Raw genomic sequence first — 21,356 nt, forward strand, 5'->3', positions numbered from 1 at the left:
AGAAAATTTCTGTTGTCTCTGTCATTATATTCTGCAGCAATAGATCCAAACTCTTCCACATTCGGCCACCTAAAATGAATACCATAAAAACTCTCTTAATTCAACCTGAAGAAAATATAATTACGTTTCAAAAAGTGCACTTATTACATATTTGCAAGTTGATTAGATTTATAGAGTATTTTCTAGGCTTTGATTTTGCATTAGGTAATTTTTCCATATTTATGAATACATTACAATGCAATACTTGAAAGAGCTTTGGATAATAATAAACATAATGAATTGCAAGGAACAGACACACCAAAAAACAGCATGAGTGTAGAAACTTTACTGTCAGAAACAAAAACAGCTTAATAAGGTAAAAGTAAAATTTGAGTTTTGTTGGATTAATTGAAATGAACTAAATCCCTAATTCTACAGGTGGTTGAATTAATAGAAGTAAGAAAATAATATGTTTTGTAGAAAAAATTGGATGGTTGAATTATTAGAGTTGTTCAATTATAATATAATCTCTGGTTGACACAGCTCAACTCATACTCTGTACATGGACACAACACATGATTACTTCCAACATTTAATTTTTGGTATATACCAAAAATTATATTACAAAGTCACTAATTTTTGACATTATTTTGGCCATTTTACGAGGTAGTTTCTTTTGGAAGATTATTTATGTTGACCTGCTTACTGAAATGAGCTTCATCTCCGGTTGACACAGCTCAATTCATACTCTGTACATGGACACAACACATGATTACTTCCAACATTTAATTTTTGGTATATACCAAAAATTATATTACAGTAGTATTCACCTGTTACGGCCATGTAAAGAGTGCAAGTTGCATTGTAACAATTGGTAATTGAGCATATTTCAGAGAGCAGAACAACATTAACAATCTCCCTACAAGAAACCAAAAAGGACCAAGATAATGTAAAATCTTAGGGGGTATATAATATTTTCCATCAACTTGTTGATTATTGCTGTTGTTACAGTAACTTCTCGTCTGATTCTGATTGTTGAGAATTCGGTCACACCAAAAAGATCACTGATATCAAGAATTGTTTCCATTGAGCCAATATATTTAAGAAATATTGCAGTCTTCTTGCCACCTTCGATGGGTGGGCGACCTCGGTGACCATACTCACATTGCAGATTGAGATTGTTGTTCAAATAATCGAACACTGTCCTTGGTACCCTAAGGGCACTACGGAACCTTTGTTCAGTAAATTGGGGCACTAAAAACTCCCAATACCCATCACATTTAGAATGGCCATCTGTTGTCCTGAAAGGAAAATGAAACAGTATTTGAAGTGTAAAGGAAACTTCAGGACAAATTCCCCATTCATTTATTTTCTGCAATCAATCAATATATATATATATATATATATATATAATATATATATATATATATATATATATATATATATATATATATATATATATATATATATATATATATATATATATATATACATGTGTGTGTGTGTGTATATATATATATATATATATATATATATATATATATATATATATATATATATATATATATATATATATATATATATATATATATATATATATATATATATACACACAAAATGTATACAATGTGCCCTCCCGGTTATCACCATAATGGCTTTATGGCAACCTCTGAACTTGGGCACAGAGAGTACGGTTATATATAAATATATATATATATATATATATATATATATATTATATATATAATATATATATATATATATATATATATATATATATATATATATATATATATATATATATATATATATATATATATATATATATATAGTCAAAAGTAGTTAAACAGTTTAAATTCACTCGGATGGAAATAAATACAACAATGGTGTAAAGTAACATCATGCAAGTGCAAGAAATAGATCATTTTGGGTTCTCTATGATTGTGTCATATGAATGATGAAGATATTACATCAGCAGGATTAGTTTATAACATTAATATACAGCAAAGAAATAACATCATCAAAATTTCCTAGGTGTTCATCAGTTATTTACCAAGGCGACTGTTTCGGGGATTTGAAAACAATACAGTCAACTGCCTTGGCTCCCCAAGCAGTACTGATCAGGTACCACCACACCTTAAGTTATTCTGCGTCTGATGTTATATATGATGTCTTTCGGTGCTGCTTTGAATTTTTCAAAATGTTGAGGATGTCTTGACATAGCTTTATGAAACTGTCTGATGATTTTATGTTGTTGTCCTCCTTGAGACAACATCCTGTTGTACAGGCTGGCAACTTTTGGGAGAAAATCTTCTATTTGAAGTGTTGCGCGAGCAATGCGGAGATATTCTGACAATACAGTTCCATAAAAAATATACGAAGGGATGTTACTTTCGCGATCTGGCATTCGCACTATCGAAAACTTGAAATCATCGCGCTTGTCAAAGAATTTATAGATGAATATTCCATCTACTATAGATATGTCCAATTCAAGAAATGTAGCATGTTGTCCATTAGGCTCACACTTCAACGTGAGCTCTGCAGGATATATTTGCTCGTATGATTTACAAAACTCTCCACCATCATTTAGAAGACATATGTCATCAATGAATCGTGCGCATCCATGGAATTTCCGAGCACGAGCTATATCGGTATGAATGAGTTTTTAGATGAATCTATACTCATGCCTGTGTAGATATAAATTTGCCCAAAATGGTGCTGGATCAATACCCATAGGAATGCCTGTGTTTTGTAAAAGAAGTATGTTGCCTATCTGGAAATAGCTTTCAACTATAAGATGTTCTATAGCAGACTTTAGTGATGCCTGAGAAAAACAAAGGCTTTGTTTCTCATGCCTTAGAAGAAGAGAAATCAATATATCATTTAGTTCACCCTCAAATACAAAGTCAACTACATTATGCAATTCTTTCAGTAGATCCTTATGTTTAATTTTGGTGTATAGTGTACTGAAATCGAATGTTGAGATGGATTTGGCCTTTTTCCTAGTGTTGATGACGTTCAACTTTTCAATTACTGAAAAGAATTTTTCACAACCCAGAAAGTTTTGATGTTGCTCTAAAATATACTTTTTAGATGGAAAATGTGTACTTATTCAAAAATAATTTAAAGACACTAGAAACCGCTTTACTGAGTGGTTTAGTGCTGCAAGTGCTTGATGCTACAATAAAGCGAGCTCCGGATGGGTTCTTATGCATCTTGGGATCCAGTACATTAGTGGTAGTTTTTGTTCTTTCTGTGATACTTTAAGTCTAAATCTGTCACATGTACTGCAATGTTATTCGTGATGACAGATGTCACATCTTTTGTTGATATTGTATATGTGTTTGACCCTCCATTCATGATACCCACTTCAGTAAGGAGACGCTTTGTATAGAGTGATTTGCACACAAATGCAACATGTGTTTGCAGCTTTATCTATTGGTACCACAACATATTTACGGTGTAGGTTTTCGAGAAAGGCGACTGCCGTAGGGTCTTTAAGTACTGGAGATGTTTCCTTGGTTTTTTACGTTTCTTAATTCTTGAACTTTTGCATTTACCACATCCATCACCTTACTTTTCCATTCATCGAAAGTTGTGATGTCAACTTTATATTTGGCGGCCATGGATGGAATGAAGTCCTTGAGAGATGACTCAATAAACCTAACACACTGAGAATAGTTGACTGTCCTTGGCTCCCTAAAATTAGGTCCCTTGGATAACAATTTCCGTATAACCTGGCATTTTCAACAATCCTGAGATCCCCTGTGACAATATGTCTGTGATTCGGATCACAGAACTGAGAATGTTGAGTCACAACTTTCAGTGTCAGATAGGCATTCATCTTCTGAGATGTTTATACTTTCAACTGTTTGTTTGTAGTTGAAGATGTTATCACGAATAGGTTTAACTAGTCTCTATGTCACTCGAGGTCTATTATCATCCTCTTTCATTTCTCTTGGTAGGTATTGATGAATATCACGTTGATTAAAGATCTTCGAAAGGTTGATATCATCGAGACCCTTATTCCCGTAATATACTACACAGGTATTTTAGGTGGAGTTACTGATTGCTTAGTTGGCTGTTTGTATAGTTTAGTGTCTATTATATCCAATATGTAATCGTACCATTGATGGTATTTCTGTTGGTAATCTTTGTGTTGTAGGACAGAAAAAGCAATCTGTTTCAATATTCGTTTTTTGGTCTGATCTAGAATCTTTCTGATGTTATTAAAAGATTTAAATAGGTTTTTATATATATATATAAATATATAAATATATATATATATATATATATATATATATATATATATAATATATATATATATATATATATATATATATATACACATACATATGTGTGTGTGTGTGTATGTGTTCGTGCACTCATTTGTGTGTGTAATTAGTCCCCACGGACACCGTCCGGGGGGACTTATAGGTTTGGTCATGTCCGTGCGTCCGTCCGTGCGTCCGTGTGTGCGTGCGTCCGTCCGTCCGTTCACGCAGATATCTCATAGACGCCTGGAGCGATTTTGTTCAAACTTGGTTCAAGGATAGTACCCTACCTCATACAGATGCACGTTGATTTGTTTCACAATGCGATCAAATTTGGCCATGTTAGAGGACTTTTTAGTTTTCACCTCCATAGACCCCCATGTATAAGGCAGTCCATAGACTCCCATGTATAAGCACAGGCGACCCATAAAGTATTACTGAGATTTTCACACTAGTTTTCACCTCCATAGACCCCCATGTATAAGGCAGTCCATAGACTCCCATGTATAAGCACAGGCGACCCATAAAGTATTACTGAGATTTTCACACTGTTTTCTCTATCATTTTCTCTCCTTTCTTCATGCTCTTACTGATCGGAGTAAATAAAATAAATGGTTATTAGTCCCCACGGACACCGTCCGGGGGGACTTATAGGTTTGGTCATGTCCGTGCGTCCGTCCGTCCGTCCGTCCGTCCGTGCGTCCGTCTGTTCATGCAGATATCTCAGAGACGCCTGGAGCGATTTCGTTCAAACTTGGTACAAGGATAGTACCATACCTCAAACAGATGCACGTCGATTTGTTTCACAATGCGATCAAATTTGGCCGTGGTAGAGGACTTTTTAGTTTTCACCTCCATAGACTCCCATGTATAAGGCAGACCATAGACTCCCATGTATAAGGCAGACCATAGACTCCTATGTATAAGGCAGTCCATAGACTCCCATGTATAAGGCAGACCATAGACTCCCATGTATAAGGCAGTCCATAGACTCCCATGTATAAGGCAGTCCATAGACTCCCATGTATAAGGAAGTCCATAGACTCCCATGTATAAGGCAGTCCATAGACTCCCATGTATAAGGCAGTACATAGGCTCCCATGTATAAGGCCAAGATAAATAAAAATTTAGTTTCTCATCGTATTCATATTGCAAAAAGGATGCAGTGACACAGTTTTTAGTCCCCATAGATAAAGTCCAGGGGGCTCATAGATTGGGTCATGTCAGTCCGTGAGTCCATCCGTTCACGCAGATATCTCAGACACTTTGACAAAATGTCATGTGACCTTGGTGACCTTTGACCTCGAATATACATATTTGTCCATAACTCAGTAACCACAAGTGGTAAACCTTTCATATATGGTATGATGGGACACCCTATGACGCCACATATTGTACCTCATTAATTATGTGCATATCTAATTTTGAGCGAGCCAATAGAGCTAGAGGTCTGATTTTTGGTATATATGGATAACTTAGCAATACAATTTTTTTGACAAAATGTCACGTGACCTTGGTGACCTTTAACCTCAAATATACATATTTGTCCATAACTCAGTAATCACTAATGCTACACCCTTCATATTTGGTATGATGGGACACCTTATGACACCACATATTGTACCTCATTAATATGTGCATATCTAATTTTGAGCGAGCCAATAGAGCCAGAGGTCTGATTTTTGGTATGTAGGGATAACTTAGCAATACAATTTTTTTGACAAAATGTCAAGTGATCTCAATGACCTTTGACCTCAAATATACATATTTGTGCATAACTCAGTAACCACAAGTGCTACACTCTTCATATTTGGTATGATGGGACACCTTATGACGCCACATATTGTACCTTGTTAATTATGCGCATATGTAATTTTGAGCGAGCCAATAGAGCTAGAGGTCTGATTTTTGGTATATAGGGATAACTTAGCAATACAATTATTTTGAAAAAATGTAATGTGACCTCAATGACCTTTGACCTCAAATATACATATTTGTCCAAAACTCAGTAACCACAAATGCTACACCCTTCATATTTGGTATGATGGGACACCTTATGACGCCACATATTGTACCTCATTAATTATGCACATATCTAATTTTGAGTGAGCGAATAGAGCTAGAGGTCTGATTTTGGTATATGGGCATAACTTAGCAATACAATTTTTTTGACAAAATGTCACGTGACCTTGGTGACCTTTGACCTCAATATACATACTTGTCCATAACTCAGTAACCACAAGTGCTACACCCTTCATATATGGTATGATGGGACACCTTATGACGCCACATATTGTTCCTCATTAATTATGTGCATATCTAATTTTGAGCGAGCCAATAGAGCTAGAGGTCTGATTTTTGGTATGTAGGGATAACTTAGCAATACAATTTTTTTGACAAAATGTCACGTGACCTCGGTGACCTTTGACCCCAAATATACATATTTGTCCATAACTCAGGAACCACAAGTGCTACACCCTTCATATTTGGTATGATGGGACACCTTATGACGCCACATATTGTACCTCATTCATTGTGTGCATATCTAATTTTGAACAAACCAATAGAGGTGAATGTATGATTTTTAGCTCCCATATATGCATATGTATATATGCAAATGGGAGGTATTCTTATAAGGTGGAAAAATGTCGTCTGTATGTATGTATGTATGTACGTATGTATGTATGTATGTATGTATGTATGTATGTCCGTCCACATCAAAAACTCCTAAACCGTAGCACCTACTGTCTTAGTATTTGGTGTACAGGTGCACCTAGAAGTGGAGATGTGAATTTGTTCAAATGAACATGTCAGTGCCAAAAATATGCAAATGAGGGGGAAAAAAGGAAAAATCCTGCAAATGGCTAATACTCAGTAAGCCTTGGTCAGATTTGGTTGAAACTTAGTATGCAGATTTCTTAAGGTATTCTAAATTATGTGTGCAAAAATTGGGATGAAATTTGCATGTTTGTATTTTTAGGGTATTTTTTCCTTTTTTAGTCAAAAAATCTTTTTCTCTGAAATCGCTCGTCTGATTGCTCTGAAAGTTAATATTCATGTTCCTCAGGATGATCTCAGTCATGCTTGTACAAATTGTATTGATATTGTCATATTTGTAATTTTGGGGCAATTTTCCCAATTTTTGATAAAAAATTTTTTTATCGAAAAAGTACTGATTTGATAGCTCTGATATTTGGTATACAGGTATCTAAGATTAATCTCAATATAATGTATTGAAGGTATGTTGAAACTGACAATTTTTTTTTATTTTGGGGGCAATTTTTGCCTTTTTTTGGTCAAAAAATTTTTCTCCTAAAACTTCTGATCTGGTAGCTTTGATATCTAGTGTACAGGTTCCTAGGGTTTGTGTTAATTAGATATATTTAAAATTAGGATGAAATCTGCAATTTTGTATTTTCAGGGGCAATTTTTCTCATTTTTGGTAAAAAATTTTGTTTCTCAAAATTTACCAGTCTGATTGCTTTGGTATTTAGTAAACCAGTTCTTAGGGTTTTTGTTAATAAGATATATTGAAATTAAGTTGAAATCCAGAATTTTGAATTTTTGGGGCAACTTTGCAAAACTGTCAGTTTTACGGGATATCTTTTTTAAGATTTTTTTTGGTAATTTTATACCTACTGGAACTAAGAGTATATAATGTGGTGATTTAGTAAGCATTTGATATGGTAAACTGTATTTGGTGTTGAAATGCGGTAAAAAAATCCTGGCAGATTTTGAAAAAATTCCAAACAAATGCCAATAAAAAATTCAGCCAGAGAAGGTTTGACAAAAAGAAAAGGTGGGAGAGTGGGGAAAAAAGAATGTACAATGGATCGGATATAAAAGATAATGTACCTCATCGATCTTCCAGACACCATCCCTTATCAAATGGTCCACCCCGATGTATTTTTATGCGTAATTAACCATGCAGTGTATTTTAGTTCAAGATGTCAAGTTAGGTAAGGATTTGAAAGGAATAGTCAAGTCCACCACAGTTTAACTTTATCTCTTGTGTCATCATCCTTGTGTAATTGGTTAAGTTTGTAAGTTGTTCCAGATGTGGATGCATCAGCTGTTCTGGAAGAAAACAATGTTTACTTTTCCCTGTAGGGTTTCTGAATTGATGATTGTATGTTGAAATTTCTCCATGTATCTGGTGTATGATATGGGCAAAGTGTAAACATTGGTTGCATGTTATGTATTTCAGTCTATGTCAAATATTGTAAATGAAAAATCAAGAACAGTTTACTGTGTGCTTGTAAAAGATAACATATTTGTCAATACATAAACTGCCTTGCAGATTGATTGTCTTAAAGATTATCACAGAAGTAGAAAAGGAAAAGAAACTAATCAAATTGCTGTAACATATTCACTCTCAGTGCCTGTATAGGCCTATACTTAACTATTTTATCATTACATTCAGCTGTTTGTTATATCTTTATCACTCTCCATGGGCCAAGGCACACTTGGGGTCAATGTCATCACTCTGTGCCAGTCTGTGTATGTCAGTCTGTCTGTATATGTATGTCCATGTTTTCATACAATTGTTGACTTGTTTTGATAACTATATGGGAGCGAACAGTGATGTTGTCACTATTTTTAGTATATAGGGATAGACTATAGGATAGAAATTTTTTGACAAAATGTCATGTGACCTCGATAACCTTTTACCTAAAATACACGATTATGTCAATAAATAAGTAACCACAAGTGCTATGTCCTTTATATTTAGTAGGATGGGAGACCTTATGACAACACATGCTTTACCTCGTTAATTATGCCCATATATAATTGTGGGCAAGCCAATAGAGCTAGAGGTCTGAATTTTGGCATATATGGATTAATTAGCAACACAATGTTTTTTTTCAAAATGTCACGTGACCTTGATGACCTTGACCTTGAATATGCATATATATGCATAACTCAGTAACCACAAGTTCTTTACGCTTCAATTTTGATAGGATAATAGACCTTAAGATGTCACATCTTGTACCTCATTTATTATGCACATATGTATTTCTTGGCTGGCCAATACAGCTAGAGGTTTGATCTTTTTTCCCGATTTAGAACCATAACTTAGACATGCCTCTTGTTTCAAATTGGGAACAATGACATAGACCTATGTGTCCATAGATCTGAACATATACACTTTTAGTGATACTTCTTAATGACCTCATTTCCCTGCCCCCTCAAGACTAATACTCCTATTACAAGTGGGGACTATGTCATTGTCAATGACTTGTTAGATATGTGTATGTATGTATGCAAAATTTATATTTAGGGAGTGTTCAGAAATTACTTCCAGAGGGCCTGGAGGATTTTCTATTTTCCTGGTGATTTTTTTTTTAGCTCATATTTGGTTTATATATAAATACCAACAACAGCTTATATGATGAGTCAAATGTCTGTATATTTGTGGGTATGTGCGGATGTATGTCCGTCACACACAAAGGCTCCCATACCGCCAAAGCTACCGTCTCAGTATTTGGTGTACAGGTAGATGTAGGGGTTGAGATGTGAATTTGTTCAAATGAACCATCAGTGTCAAAAATGTGCAAATGAGGTAAGAAAAAGCGGAATTCTGAAACAGGCTTGAAACAGGCTTACTCCACTGACTTGAGTCATTTCCTGTCATTGTCATTGAACTGTTACATATTAACAGACCTGCTCAAACCATAGACAGTAGAGGGGAGGAAGACCGTCAGTAGAGGGGAGGAAGACCGTCTATGGTCAAACTAAGGCAGTAAGGGGGCTAGCTGCCTTTCTGCTATGCATGTTGCTAAAGTTGACCTCCAGTACCTAAAGTTTCAGACCTTAATTACTTTTGTCATTCTTGTTTTTCTGGTTTAAATATTTCTTGTTGTTTTTCTGGTTGTACTGTGCAGAAATCATTGTCATAACATCAACGTAGAATTTTCCTGCACTGAACAGATAGAAACAACATTTATTGTTGATCTTTGGTACCCATACTGGTATGTACCAATTCTGATCAAATTTGAGCGACACCGTATAATTGCGGTATTTTTTACCATATCCCTTTCATATTTCCTGTTTTTTCCATGTATATATATATGTATATATAATGCATGTTTTGCAGGGACTGCAAGTGGCACTCTATTGGGAAAGCTATTAAATTAATGAACAAAATCAAGTTGTAAATTTCTGGAGATAAGTTATTTATGAAATATTCATGTCAATTATAAATAATCCATTTTATAGACCTTTTCTTGATTATTTTGACAATAGTTTACATTCAGTTATCCATTACTCCATGATTTTCAGCTCTCACATGACTTTATTACAAACTTGACCAGTTCAAAGAAAACAGTAGCTATGGTGGATAAAAATGTTATAATTACACTCTTAAGACTCTCAAGTATCGTTTACCAATACATGTAGTATTTCTGATATAAACATCATCTATGAAGTTACTCGTCCAATAACAAAGATGCCACCTTATTAATGAAATGATAGAAAATTTGCTGAGTCAGCACTTTTGCATCAGTGATTTTTTTTCAAAGAAAAACACAATTATGATTCTCCATAAAAATCAATCACAGAAACATGGTATTTGTTTTATGATTTTCAATAAAGCACCTTTCAGTGGATCATTTGTGAAACTTTTATGAAATTGACAATATTCCTAGACTCGACTAAGTATGTTTTCTGACATTTCTGGTTGCCATAAAACAAAGTGGCTGCCACTGAAAGTAACAATCCTGAGGAATGTTTCAGAACTTTTGTTGAACAGTACACCTTATCCATAACATGAATTCACATAGTGTATGTTATATATTTCTGCTAGTTCCATTCACAATTCAATGTTCGTAAATGCAGATAACCCTGGATATGTCAGTTCACATTTTGTCAGCAGTACATTTTTTTTCAAAGTTGACAGAGCACAGATGCATATTTCACATTTTTTACAAACTTTAAAATAGTTATGATGTACATGTTTTCAGATGACAGGAAACAGAAAATGTTCATTAGTTTTTTGGCCTTTTCTTCAAACCGTCAATGGGAAATCCTTGATCATACAAATCAGAACCAATGGGATTCTAAAGTATAAGTATCATTACACTGTGTGAGCCTTACCAACAGCTCTCCTTAATTCATACACACTGAGATCACTCTTGAACTACAGCAAATTTCTTGTGTACACAGAATGCTATGGTCAATATTTCAACAATCTGGCACTGTAGTATTGATGCACATGATCTTCTGGCTGCACACACAGAATTATTGGAAAATCAAACCTTTTTTCCTCGTAGGAGCTAGCAAATTTGTAATTTTTCAGCAGATATTTTTTTGACAGCCATGAATAATTTTGTAGATGAGGACTTCTTGACAAACATTTAGCTTATGTGATTTTTCCTTAGCCCCCTAAAAGCTTGTGGTGTTTTTGTCTGCCCCCCCCCCATTTTTCTTGGGGAAAATGGGTGCCCCCCACCCCCTCGAAATCCTCCAGGCCCCTGGAAGTACATTCTGAACACTCCCTTAGTGGGCAGATGTGTCATTGAGTTTATTTACCAAATTTTGTGGGGGATTTCATGTTACACAGTTGTTACGTGCAGAGAAAACGAACAAAAGGGTGAACTCAGCAGTTTACGTTTAAACAAATTTATTACGAAAACAAAACTAATTGCTAAGTCAGGGACAGAGTACAAGCTTTAAAAGTGTACAGACTACTTATCTCAGCTGGGACGGCAAAGCTCCAGTCTCAGAGTTGTAACAGTCAGTCGGATGAATGAACAGTCCTTTGGCTTGCAGGCTTGAAGCTGCACAAAGTCCACAGTATAAATCCAGCGTTGACAGTGAAGGTCTTGAAAAGTCTTGAGAATGACTACTGCTGGAGTTTAGTAACACCAAGAGACACGATCCCAAAAGTCTGACTGGAAGCTGTGCACGTCCCTTTTATAAAGGCATATAAGAACAATCTAGAACTTTTATTGACATGCTAATTACTGTTCTAAAATTATCTCCCTTACACAACTAATCAACTTTCCAGAACATTCCAAACATGACTAATTGAATTCAAGGTTGTGAGGTCATCAAGGGCAGTGACCTTGAGAATGTTCTAGACTAATTGAACTCAGGTCATGATGAGTGTGGGGGGAATGACCTACATAACACACCCCCTCTTCAAAAAAGAAAATTTTTCAAAGAAAATCTTTCTTTACAAATGTAATCTTGAAAAGGATTTAAGTACTCAAATTTTGTTTTACTCTAAGTAAAATTTCTTGAAAGTGAACAACAATTAACTCTAAATACGAGAGAGACAGTCTGCAATTAAATTGTCTCTGCCTTTGATATGTCTAATGTCAGATTAAACTCCTGTAACATTAAACTCCATCTTAGCAATCTCTGATTTTTGCCTTTAAATTTCTGCAGAAAACAAGAGGGTTGTGATCAATATAAACCACTATTGGCTGATTTGAAGAAGTAACATAAACTTCAAAATGCTGTAAAGCTAATATCAAAGATAAACACTCTTTTTCAATTGTAGAGTAGTTTCTCTGAGATTGTTAAATTTGCGTGAAAAATAGCAAACAGGAGTTCCCATGACTATCTTCTTGCAATAAAACAGCACCAGCAGCCGTATCACTAGCATCTACAGCTAATTTGAATGGCAAAGTGAAATCTGGTGCAGACAACACTGGGGCACTTTGCAGTATGGCTTTAAGTGTATCAAATGCCTGTTGGCATTGCTCTGACCAAACAAACTTTACTTTCTTTTTAAGTAAGTTAGTCAAAGGCTCAGTAATTGTGGAGAAATTTGGACAGAATTTTCTGTAGTAACCAGCCATACCGAGAAAGCGCATCAGTTGTCGTTTGCAGTTTGGTATGGGAAAACTTGAAATGGCACTGATTTTGGCATCAACAGGTTTTACCTCACCCTGTCCTACAGTATGTCCGAGGTAAGTTACCCTAGCCCAACCAAACTCAGATTGGCAAGGTTGACAGTCAACATTGCTTTGCTCAGTCTCTCAAAGAACTTCCGCATGAGCTTGATGTGTTCCTCCCAGGTGTCACTATACAGGACTACGTCGTCAACGTAAGCTGCACACCCGTCTAGCCCGGATATGACGTCGTTGATCATCCGTTGGAACGTTGCCGGAGAGTTCTTCATTCCGAATGGCATCACCTTGTACTGGAACAATCCGTCTGGTGTAACAAAGGCGGATATTTCACGAGCACGATCCGTCAGAGGGACTTGCCAAAATCCCTTCAGTAGGTCAAATTTCGTCACATACTTGGCTTTTCCCACTCGGTCGATGCAGTCATCAATCCTCGGGATTGGGAAAGTGTCTGTCTTTGTTAAAGTGTTGACCTTCCTAAAGTCCGTGCACATACGATAACTGTGATCTGATTTGGGAACAAGTATGCACGGCGAACTCCAGTTACTTTTACTGGGTTCAATAAAGTCATTGTCCAGCAGGTATTTGACTTCTTCCTGGAGATATTTCGCTTTTGTTGGATTCAGTCTGTATGGATGCTGTTTTACAGGCTTACTGTCCCCAACATCAACGTCGTGATAGATGACGTTTGTCCTCGTTGGAACATCTTGAAACAGGTGTTTATATTCGTGGAGCAGTTCTTTCACCTGTTGTTGTTGTTTCTGGCTGGAGGTGTGCCAACTTTGTAGACTCCAGCTTCTCCAGGATTTCTGAGTTCTGAAGCTTGACCGAGCCCAGCTTTGAGTTTAGAGTATTTTCACTCAAGTCAGTTTCAGTATCACTATCTTCATAATGGTTTGAACTGACTGCACTGACAGGCTGAGTTATAGTAGGATTATCCCTATCCAAATATGGCTTAAGCATATTTATGTGACATAGCTGTTTTTGTTTTCGCCTGTCAGGTGTTATTATGATGTAATTTAAATCACTCAATTTCTTATCAATTAGGTATGGCCCAAAGTAACGAGCATGGAGTGGTTTGCCAGGAATTGGAAGTAGAACAAGAACTTTTTGACCTGGTTCAAACTTCCGTTTTGAGGTGCTTTTATCATATTTGGTTTTCATTGACTGCTGAGATGACTCAAGATTTTCTCTGGCTAATTCACATGCTTTAGAGAGTTTTTTCGTACGAAAATCTGACACATATTGCAAAATATTCAGACAATCATCATCGTCTGATAGGAATTTCTCTTTAACGAGCTTAAGTGGGCCACGGACTGTATGTCCAAATACAAGCTCAAATGGGCTAAAACCAAGAGACTCCTGAATTGACTCTCTAACAGCAAAGAGCAAAAAATGAATTCCTTCATCCCACTGCTTCTCTGTGTCAAAACAGTAGGTCCTAATCATGTTTTTCAAAGTTTGATGAAATCGCTCAAGAGCACCCTGACTTTCTGGATGATAGGCGGATGACCTATACTGTTTAATGCCTAGCTGATCCATTACTTGTTGAAAAATACCAGACATAAAGTTGGAGCCTTGATCGACTGGACACATTTAGGGAGGCCAAATAAAGTGAAAAATTTGACTAAAGCTCTCACTATAGTCTTTGTCTTTATATTTCTCAGTGGTATGGCTTCGGGAACCGAGTTGATGTACACATAATTGTCAGCATGTACTCATTTCCTGATCTTGTTTTTGGTAGGGGCCCAACACAGTCTATTAGTATCCTACTAAATGGTTCTTGAAATGCAGGAATTGGCTGTAAGGGGCCTTTGGAATGGTCTGATTTGGCTTTCCTACCATTTGACATGTGTGACAAGTTTTACAGAAATGTGCTACATCCTGCCTGAGATTAGGCCAATAAAAGTGACTGAGAATTTTATGATAAGTTTTCCTGACTCCTAAGTGACCAGCCCAGGGGGTTTCATGGGCCAGGCGCAATATTCAGCACGATAGGGCTTTGGAATCACAATTTGATGTTTTATAGCCCAATCGTCATCAACCAAAACATCTGGAGGTCTCCATTTACGCATGAGAATACCAGATTTTGTATAATAGGAAACAGAGCTATCTGAAGTTTTACCTTCATCATCTACCCTGTCAAACAAAGACAAATATCTGGGTCTTTGTGTTGTTCTGCAATGAGATTTGATCTAGAAAATGTCTGACTTTGGTCAGCAGAAGTTTTACTGGAAGTTTCAAATCCACGAGGGATAACGGAATGATCCGTGTCAAACACCTGACTGAGAAAGGTGTCATTTAAGTCAACATCTGTGACATTATTCTTGAGAGTATTTTGATTCTCGGAAGTTTTCTTTGACATGGCTCGAGTAATGGCACATGAAGGAAATAAATCGGGTATCTCTTGTTCAATTGGCTCTGGATCCTGATCTAAACTAGGATTATCAGTCACAAGTGGATTAGTGATGACCTTGTCCCCAGCAAGGTCGTTTCCAAGAAGAAGGTGAATCCCTTCGAAAGGCAAAAAAGGCCTAATACCTAAAGCCACAGGTCCAGAAACAAAGTCCGAAGACAAATAGACATTATGGAGAGGAACAGGAATGTAGTCATTACAATCTACCCCCTTAATAAGAACTTTAGAACCTGAAATGACTTTTCAGAAAACGGCAGGGTATCTGCCAACAAAAGAGACTGGGAAGCCCCGGTATCTCTTAAAATTTTGACAGGGGTAGCGGAAGAGAAATCACTAGAAAGTGATATAAAACCATTATGAATAAATGGTTCGAAAATACCCATAATGCTATCTTGAGAAGAATTGACCTTGACCTCATTAATTGGGGATAAGAGGGGTTTAACCTCAGAAAATGTGTTGCACACATTATTAGACTCTAATTGAGTTGATGAAGAAATAAAGCCGGTGGGCTTAGATCCACTTTGACTACTTTGACCTTCACGTTTTCTTTTCAATTTGAAACACTCTGACATTAAATGGCCGTCTTTCTTGCAATAATTACAAGAAAGTGTACCGAACTGTTTGTCAGAAGGAGATTGAGACTTGGGATCTGATGATGTGGAAGTGTTACTTGAATTTTGTGAACTGTTTTCATTTGATTTCCTACTCTCCTTTGAAAAATTCTTGGATGAAAAGGAGGAGTTAAATTTGCCTGCATTGTTTCTGTAGGAAAAGGACTGGGATGGTTTGCTGAGAAAGGAAGATTTGTGGGTCAATGAATAATCATCGGCCAAACGTGCAGCAACCTCCAATGTATCTGCCTTTTGTTCATTGATAAATGTCTTGATGTCACTCCGAATGCACCTTTTAAATTCCTCAATCAAAACAAGCTGTCGTAATTTGTCATAATTCTGACTGACCTTTTCAGAAGAACACCAACGATCAAACAGTTGTTCTTTTGTTCGAGCAAATTCAACGTAAGTTTGATCTTTCACCTTCTCACAATCCCTAAATTTCTGACGGTAAGCTTCAGGCACCAATTCATAGCCCTTGAGAATTAATTCCTTCACAGAATCATAATTTGAAGCCTGCTCTACTGACAACTGAATGTAAATTTCTCTGGCTTTACCCACCAAAGCACTCTGCAAAAGCATAGACCAGGACTCCTTAGGCCAGTTCAGACTCTGAGCAATTTTCTCAAAATGAAGGAAATATTTATCAACATCCTTTTCTTGGAAAGGGGGAACTAACCTGAAATGCTTAGTGATGTCAAACTTGTCTGAAGGGAAGAATTTTCCTGACTGTCCAAGCTCTAAACGTTTTATTTCTAACTGCAGTCGGTGTTCTGCTAATTCTCTTTCCTTTTCTTTTTCCTCTCTTTCTTTCTCCCTTTGTCTTTCTTCCATTTGCAATTCTTTTTCTTTCATTTCCAATTCCCTCTCTTTCTGTTCTCTTTCTTCCATTTCTAACTGCATTTGTATTTTTTCTTTTTCTAATGCCTGTCTCTCCTTTTCCATTTGTAATTCTTTTTCTTTCATTTGTAATTCTTTTCTTTTTCTAATGCCAATTTTTTTAGCTCGAAATCTGCCTGTATTTCCAATTCCAATTTTTGAGTTCGAAGGAAGACTCAGGCTCATAATCTTTTAAGGCAGACTCCTCAAAATGGCCAGAATTAACTAAATGTTTTGCAATCTTGAACTGTATTTCTCGCTTGCGCATAGATCTTTTGACATCTACTTTAAGGAAATTGGCCAGTGCTATGAGGTTGTCTTTTCTGAGGGAATTAAATGTGTCCTGATCAAGGTCATCCATAAATTCGTCTGGCTTAAATTCCGCCATGATTAAATTTCGCTGAGTTCACAGTGTAAAGTAGTTTTGAAAAGGTAGGCAAAATGTTGTCAAACGGCTCAAAATTATCGTATCCCGGACGAGCCCCCAATTTGTTACGTGCAGAGAAAACGAACAAAGGGTGAACTCAGCAGTTTACGTTTAAACAAAATTTATTACGAAAACAAAACTAATTGCTAAGTCAGGGACAGAGTACAAGCTTTAAAAGTGTACAGACTACTTATCTCAGCTGGGACGGCAAAGCTCCAGTCTCAGAGTTGTAACAGTCAGTCGGATGAATGAACAGTCCTTTGGCTTGCAGGCTTGAAGCTGCACAAAGTCCACAGTATAAATCCAGCGTTGACAGTGAAGGTCTTGAAAAGTCTTGAGAATGACTACTGCTGGAGTTTAGTAACACACAAGAGACACGATCCCAAAAGTCTGACTGGAAGCTGTGCACGTCCCTTTTATAAAGGCATATAAGAACAATCTAGAACTTTTATTGACATGCTAATTACTGTTCTAAAATTATCTCCCTTACACAACTAATCAACTTTCCAGAACATTCCAAACATGACTAATTGAATTCAAGGTTGTGAGGTCATCAAGGGCAGTGACCTTGAGAATGTTCTAGACTAATTGAACTCAGGTCATGATGAGTGTGGGGGGAATGACCTACATAACACAGTCCCATCGAAAAAAACAACTATGGTTTGAAATTCTCTAAAAATTTCCATCAAAAGCACAAAAAGTTTGGTTAATAAAGTTACTTTTTGGTTCCATAATGTTGTGATCAAAACCTAACTTTCTTGCTGCATAGAAAAAAAAAAGAAAATACGCAGCTTGCAATAAAAATTGAATAACATTTCCACCAAGTTTGACTTGCATATCTAGTAGTTTTGATGTACGAAAATATTTTTGAACTTTATCTGTTTATTTTTGCATTCATAAATTATAGAAAAAAATTACGATAACCTTGAAACTCAGATCACAAACACTAAAACAGTTTTGCTTTAAAGTAGGGGTATTTTCTGACAAGTATCTACACAAACACGGTACTTACAGTATAGTCAGCAATGTCCTGAGGTCTATGCACTCATCATCAACAACTTCTGTAACAACAACAGTCAAATTGACCAATTTCGCATCCATTGTAACCTATATTCGATGTGTTTTAATGCGACTCTAAAAACACGAAGGAATGTGTTTATCATCTGCAATATAGGGCGCCCAACACAGCCTGTCACTTGATTGGAGAATACACCGGATGACCCCGACCACGTGACGGAAAAAACCGGTCACGCCCTGGTGCATTGGCGTATATAGTTACGGTCATGACCAAGATGTGATGGAGGGATTGTAGCTTAATTTTCACTGTGCTGGGTGACCGGATGGATGTATATTATATGGCAAGGTAGGGTAAATTTCTTACTTTGAGACATATTATTTTGCCTTATGTTGAGACATCATAGGAAATGCGTTTTTTCACGTCATTTTTGCGTCAAAGCGCCGTGAAAACAAATAATTGAAGTTCGGATTTTCAACCACCAAAGCAATATTCAAAGTTTCAATATACATAAATGATTCAAAGTTTCAATATACATAAATGACACAACTTTTAGTTCTGCTTTTTTCCACACAAATTTCTGTATCATTCGCTCTTCTGTATCGTCTGATCTCTCCTTCACTTTGCTCGTATGCGTTTCACCTACTGACGTCACTCCACAGTCGAGAATTGTGGCATGGCAGAGTGGAAAGCCATAGCTGTCTTATGATGTATGATAACTATATGTCACCCCAATTAAACGTTACACGATGCAGATATGACATTATGCCATGTGGTTATAGCATTTTGTGATGAGGTTATGGAATTATTTGGTGACATTATAGCCTTATGTGATGAGGTTATAACCTTATGTGGTGAGGACATGCCATTATGTGATGAGGTTAGCCAATTATGTGATGCAGACAAGTCATTTCACTGTGTTGTTATTTCATTTATGTATGCCAGACAAGCCATTACGCTGTGGTGTTGTATCTTTACGATGTTGACACAAGCCATTACGTTATGGTGACTCGTCATTATGATGTGGATGTGATGGATGTGATGTTACTTCTTTATACACCCTATTCACGCGGCAGCCATATTAAACTCAGAACAAGGCTGTTAACGCAAAGTTGTCAAGGACGCTGTCATCAATGTCTGTGCCCAATAATACAGTTTGCTCAACCTCCGGGTATTCAATCTCGTCAAGCCAGCCAAAATGATATATTAACAATGATATTAATACAAATTGATGATAATACATGATTATCTGCACTGCCCTTCAACTACAGGCCTATGAATTGGTGTCATTATTACCATGAGCCTCAAAACTGTGAAATTTGTCCAGCCTTTACTAACTTGCCTCCAACTTCCTCGGGTATTTATTTCAATCTACCAAGTCACAAATTGTGGCTTGACCTCATCTACTTGTTGTATATAGAGGCAAGAAATTGAACATATTTTGTCATTTCAAATTTCCTGCTAATCTTGCAAGAAAAGCAGAGAATCGTATGTCAGAGTGGAATGAATACTCCCATCCTTTCAGTTGGTTGTACTGTGTTGTATTTTTAAAGATTCAAATGTGTACATGCGCCATTTATGCTGTCCATTATATTTTTGTACAGCACCCATTTACTGTTTGTAGTACATGTACTGAAACTTCCCAATGCAGTCCCACTCAGTGGACAATTGTACTTGATATCTCTGAGTAAGAACATTTCTATGAACTAATTTTAATCTAAATATAAAATCATGAAAATAATGTCAACCAGATAAGAACTGAAAATGCTCACGTGTTTCATTATATATTGCAGTTATGTGTAAATTTGAACCTTTGCCACATATTTGCAACTTCATTGAAAGTATTATGATCAACATAATGAACAATAATCACGCCGATTAATTCTAAAACGTCATGAAGTATACAAATGTGTAATTAGCTGAAATAAAAATATTAAAGTTCTTTGACTGCTGTCATTGTATCACCATTTTATATAGCAAGTGTAATTACCGTTGGCCAAGTCCTTCAAGCCACATATGCCGAGCTGTGAAAGCTCATTGATATGCAAATTATAAATTAGCTGACATGACAATGTGAATTGACTTTCGATATTGTTTTAACCAGGTATAATCATCAATGTACATAGCATGTTTTGCCAACTTTGATCAAGTCAATCCCAGTATATATCCCTAATACACAAAGTTCATTAAATATGTAAATTAGGAATTGAATTAGGAATTGACTTAAGTAGAAATGCTTAATGATTGTCAATAATGTTGTATCATGGTATCTGCAATATATGTAGCAAGTTTTGCCAACTTTGGTCAAGTCAATTCAGATATATATCTCTAATTAAGAAAGTTCATTAAATATGCAAATTAGGAATTGGCTGAAGAGAAAATGCTTAATGACTTTCATAATATTGTATTATAGTGTCTTTAATGTACATGGCAAGTTTCATCAATTTTGATCTGGTCAATTCAGATAAATATTCCTAATTATGAAAATTCATTTAATATGCAAATTAGGAATTGGCTGAAGTAAAAATGTCTTTTGACTTTCAATAATGTTATATCACAGTATCTTTGATATATAGCAAGTTTCAACAACTACAATCAAGTAATTCAGATATATATCCCTAATTGGGAAAGTTCATTAAATATGCAAATTCGGAATTGGCTGAAGTAAAAATGCTTAAAGACTTTCAAAAATGTTGTATCATAGTAGCTCCAAATACATGTAGCAAGTTTCATCAACGTCGGTCCAGTCAATTCAAATATATATCCCTAATTAGCAAAGTTCATTAAATGTGCATATTAGGAATTGGCTAAAGTTAAAACGCTTAAGGTAGCGGTAAAGGCTAGAGCGTCAGTTATAAACTTCAATAAAACTATTAAAACATGAAAGTAGTCAACAT

The 21,356-nt window shown here is 36.0% G+C and overlaps 1 long non-coding RNA gene across 1 annotated transcript in view; it reads left to right on the forward strand.

Moving 5' to 3' along the window:
• LOC139117757 (uncharacterized) overlaps positions 1–21,356 on the forward strand; it is a 43,959-nt gene that overhangs the window by 18,815 nt on the left and 3,788 nt on the right. Inside the window, exon 2 of the long non-coding RNA XR_011548566.1 lies at positions 18,619–18,807. This is a non-coding gene — a long non-coding RNA (uncharacterized lncRNA). The remainder of the gene's footprint in view (positions 1–18,618; positions 18,808–21,356) is intronic.

This window comes from Ptychodera flava, chromosome 18, assembly GCF_041260155.1.
Source record: "Ptychodera flava strain L36383 chromosome 18, AS_Pfla_20210202, whole genome shotgun sequence".
Taxonomy (NCBI): Eukaryota; Metazoa; Hemichordata; class Enteropneusta; family Ptychoderidae; genus Ptychodera; species Ptychodera flava.